Source organism: Neomonachus schauinslandi, chromosome 3, assembly GCF_002201575.2.
Source record: "Neomonachus schauinslandi chromosome 3, ASM220157v2, whole genome shotgun sequence".
Lineage (NCBI taxonomy): Eukaryota > Metazoa > Chordata > Mammalia > Carnivora > Phocidae > Neomonachus > Neomonachus schauinslandi.
This window is the reverse complement of record NC_058405.1, coordinates 132,514,524-132,519,329: the sequence shown is the minus strand read 5'-3', so window position 1 is coordinate 132,519,329 and position 4,806 is coordinate 132,514,524. Positions and strand designations below refer to the sequence as shown.

The 4,806-nt window shown below is 40.8% G+C and overlaps 1 non-coding gene across 1 annotated transcript; it reads right to left on the bottom strand.

The window, feature by feature from the left end:
• Positions 1-1,664: 1,664 nt before the first annotated feature.
• Positions 1,665-1,768, bottom strand: LOC123324407. Its single transcript, XR_006539785.1, has one exon. It is a non-coding gene; the product is annotated as a U6 spliceosomal RNA (small nuclear RNA).
• Positions 1,769-4,806: the final 3,038 nt, after the last annotated feature.

Below are 4,806 nucleotides of genomic sequence, written 5' to 3'. Positions count from 1 at the left end.
CAATTTCTTATGTCTTGAATATTCAGCTCTAACCTTTCTCCTGCCTCTGGTCTGAAGGGTCTGAGACGCACTGTGAAGTGGTTAAAAAAAAAAAAAAAAAAAAAGGAAGATAGCAAAAAACATCGGCTAATAAGAGCTTCCACTCTTTGTTAATTAATTTCTGCAACTCTAACCCTCTGGCATCTGCCAGCCTCACTCTGTATTGGAGCCAATGAATTTCAAAAATAATTAAAATTAATGAACTGCTCTTTGTGATAGGACCCTGAAAACTTAACAGCGATAATTAGTAGGAAGTGGAAAGTGGGGAAAGTGTCACTTGCTGATAAACAGAATTTCCTCATCTTGTTGATACAAGAGTCCTGTCCATCTGTGAAAGTGATGCTCTATTGAGTCAAAGACGACCTACGACTGGGTTTACAAACTGAAAGTAAATGAAGGACAAGTACCGATCTTGAAAATGATCTCCCTAGGCTAAAATCAAACCCCTCTCCCAAAGTTCCACAGTCATTGTATCAAAATGTTGGTAAGAGGGGCGCCTGGGTGGCTCAGTTGGTTAAGCGACTGCCTTCGGCTCAGGTCATGATCCTGGAGTCCCGGGATCGAGTCCCGCATCAGGCTCCTTGCTCAGCGAGGAGTTTGCTTCTCCCTCTGACCCTCTCCCCCTCATGCTCTCTCTCTCTCAAATAAATAAATAAAATCTTAAAAAAAAAAAAAGTGTTGGTAAGAACTCATGACAAAGTGTCCAGCAACCTTAGAGAGTCAGGCATCATGGCCGAAACAGGGCATCGAACTTTACAGCCCTGAGTAACAAAAACAAACATGGGAATTAATGGGTGCTGAGAAGTCAAACACATAAATTGATGGTAGCTCTCTGATTTCAGTTTGGGAAGGATTTTTCAGTGTGAATTTCTTTCTTGAAAGCGAGTACAAATAAATAGTCTGGAAATGGTGGGAATGGCTTAGTGGCTGGAAGGAAGTGACCGATCTGAGCAGGGGGATCTCACCTAAATGTGGGGTTTCCCCACAGGATTCGGCATATGCCTGCATTCTATTGTAAGATGGTTGTATTTATGTATTTATTTTTAAAGATTTTATTTTTAAGTAATCTTCACACCCAACTTTTGGCTTGAACTCACAACCCTGAGATCAAGAGTTGCGTGCTTTACTGACTGAGCCAGGCAGGTGCCCCAATAAGATGACTTTAGATAGTAAGTGGTCAAACATGTTTTTTTTCAGCTTAATAGTTAGGGATTAATTATAATTCATACTTAAACCACTCAACTAGCACAGTAAAACCTTCGTTTCACAAGAGTATACTTTCTCTTTCAAAAGAAATGTATTTAAGTTTAAAAAATGAGAGGAGTTTAAAAATTAAATATGAATGTAGGTAGAATTTGGTTCTGCCAAAAATTGAAAACTTGGAATGTTGTGGAAAATTTCAAGGTAGCTATTTTATAATCTTCCTTCTTGAGGTTTAGGAGGTACATTTCATCAAATCTAAGAAAATTTTAATTATAAAATGAAGCATTATTTTATGTACCACAAAGAAACAAAATGCTGCCAACTGAACTATGGCCCATGCTTTCTTAGCACTTAGAATTTTATTTTATGTTTAATGAAAGTGCTCTTTTAGACTTACCAGTCATAATTTTTTTTTTTTTTTTTTTAATATGGAACGCTTCACGAATTTGCCGGTCATCCTTGCTCTGGGGCCATGCTAATCTTCTCCGTATCGTTCCAATTTTAGTACAAAGTGAGCACAGTCATCATTTTTTTTTTTAATCACATATTACAGTGCTCTGTTTCTGTGCCTTCCTGCACGTATAATAAGTTTGCCTCTCAATTCATAGCACAGTGGAATCATTTTGAAGATATTTTAACAACAATAAAGCTCAAGTCCCGTGGTACTGACATTGCGCATAACTCAAATGAAGTGGCAGCCGAGCACCTATGACCACATTTTCGCATGTAGAGGCAAGGGCGCCCACAATACTTTTTTGCTGCCTCTGATTTCAGAAGAATAAAAAGGTGGGAAAAAATGTGCATCTTAGAATCAGTAACGTACAATAACACCACCTTCAAGGGTCTTCTTAAAGGTCACCGGGGATTGTTTCCTTTCTTGTGTCCTGGGCTTCTTCCAGGAGCAGAGATCACCAACCAAGGTGAGGTCATTTCGAAAGCCTTAGAGGAAAAGAAGGCGTTGGATATCGGAATGCTGTGAGATTTCACACTATCCTGTGCTGTACGGGGTCCTAACTCAGTCACTAGCCAGGCGGGTGCAACGAGGCGACTTCTTCACGCAGCAAATCATCACACAGTTGTGATCTATGTGCAACAGTCCCAATCAAGTCAAGAGTAGAGTTTATGTAGGATTCCCCTCTGCGGCTTCATTACCCATCATGCCTTGCACAAACCAGGTTATAGATGAAAAGACAGTTGACAGGACAGCGAATTGTAGATAATTTACAATCTCATTCCTCAGTGAAATAATACTGATCTCTCAGTAGTGATATCCGCTAATAAATGCTGCTTATGAACGGCATTATGAGGACTTGCTATCAGCCAAGCACTGTTCTAACTGCTTTACTTTGCTTAACTAATTTACTACTTAACAAGCCCCAAAGTGGATACTGTTATTATCCTGACCTTACATATGAGGATGCTGAGGCATGGCGTCGTCACTTAACTTGCCCAGGATCACACAGTTGTGAAATGTCAGAGCCAGATTTGAACTCAGGCAATTTGGCTTAGCATTCATGCACCTAACGTTATTGTCTCTACCATATAATACTGAAAAGTTGTCATAAAAGAATAAAAACAAATATGATTATCTAAATCTGCAGATATGTAGTAAATGTATAAATAAACCATGCTTTCTGGATTTTCAATAAACATTTGTTTATTGGTTGTTCAAAGAATGAGGCAGAAAGAAGTACTCCACGGTATGTTAAAATTAACAGTAGCAAAACCCACACAATCAACAAATGCTCTGAAGAGGGGGAGGGAGGACGGATCTTAAGACAGTGACCGTAAAGTTGAGGCAAAATGTCAAACCAAAGCAAGAAGTTTCAGGCTCTCCAAAGAGCCCCTACAGCGGATACATTAACTCAGCGTGTAAAAGTCCTCACGTGTGCCGGTCAAGGGTTAAATTCACGCCTTATTTTGACCACACAACCCTGAGACAACATTTGGAATTAAGGGAGCTACAACAATGAATTACCTTGAACTGAAATCAAGTATCACGAAGTCTCGTCATTGTCTGGTCTGGATCCCGGCAGGCCGTGGTGAGTACTGCGTTAGGAAAGCTAATTAAACCAAGGAATTAAATTTTTTCTTTTTTAAAGAAATGGCCATTGGGTGTTAATCAGCTGTAAAGAAGAAAGCAGAAAGCCAAGGGGATCCATAAAAGAGCTTTGCCCTGTAAGCACAGTTGCTCACCTCTGACCTCCATAACTGGGAAAGAATTTGGCTCTGGCGATATTCTCTGTGAAGTTAGCAGCTTGAATCACTGCCACCAGCATATGAGTTTTCTCTCCTCAGAATGAACTCTCCTGAACCGCTGAAACAAAGGTCTATGTTCCTGAACGGCTATTGTTTGGAAAATTGCTAGAGATACTGCAAAATCTGCTCCTTTCCCCAACCCCCTTGCCTGGAAGCTGTGAGTTGTGGTATTTAGCCCCAGGTCCTATGGAACAAAACTCACAGAAAGGAAAAACTGGCTGGGCAAGTAGGTGATATGCCCAAGGTGAAAAGTGAAGACACGCATAATGTTGAGCAAGTAATAAAGGAGGAGGGACTTATTTATTGTGCTACCTCTTACCTTTGAGATAATCCACATGACTGAATTACTGATTTTTGATGGCACCAGAAAGTGGTATTTGGGGACAGGCAAGGTCGAGCAGCTGGATTCTACGGAGTCTGAAGTCTTCTCTGAGTCAGCTGTAGTGAATGACTGACCAGCTGCCACAGGGTCATCATATTCAGAAATTTCCACTTCTCTCGTGTCAATGGTCTGGAGATTTTCACATAAAAATGCTTTAATACACATTACTGTAAAAACTGATAGATGTTCCACTACCATTTCTGGTCCTACTACTTCTATCACTACTCAAAACCATCTCTTGATAGCTTGCCTTTTGTGAAAACACATTCCCGTGAGGTAAGTTGGCTGGCCATAGCGTTACATCACTCTCTCCAGCGCCAAGGAAACCATTTAAGGCATTGTTGCAAATCCTCTTGTCAACGCCAGGCCCTGTTTAGTCACGTGGTTCCATAAAGACAACATATCACTTGGAGAGTATTCTAACTCATCCATTCGGATCCTATCCCGTTCAGTGTTCTGACTCTACATGCTAACTATTTCAAATGAAATACCCCCTAGTCTGCTGAATGCTGAAAAATGGAGTCCTTTTGAAGAAACAAAAACCAAATCACGATAGAAATAACAATATTATTGTAGTATATTTATTTATTTTGGCAAGCGCAGTTCCTGGCTCATAGTAAATACTCAATAAATATCAAATAACTAAAGCATAAATATGTGGTGGATATTGAATGCAGCTGGACATTTTGTATACCTCCCCCACCTCATGCTATCACTCACTGTCTTCCGGTCACGTTTTCTACGTCTTGGCTCCTGGACTGTTCTAGATCTCCCCATATCCTGACCCTACTGTGACAACCAAGGTGCAAGTAGTCACCCGAGGGCTGTTTCAGTTCCCTCCACATTCTTAGGGGCACATGATCTAGATCTCCCTCCTCTCCGCGTCTGCAGCATGTTACCTAGGGGCTGGGGGTGTGGGGTGG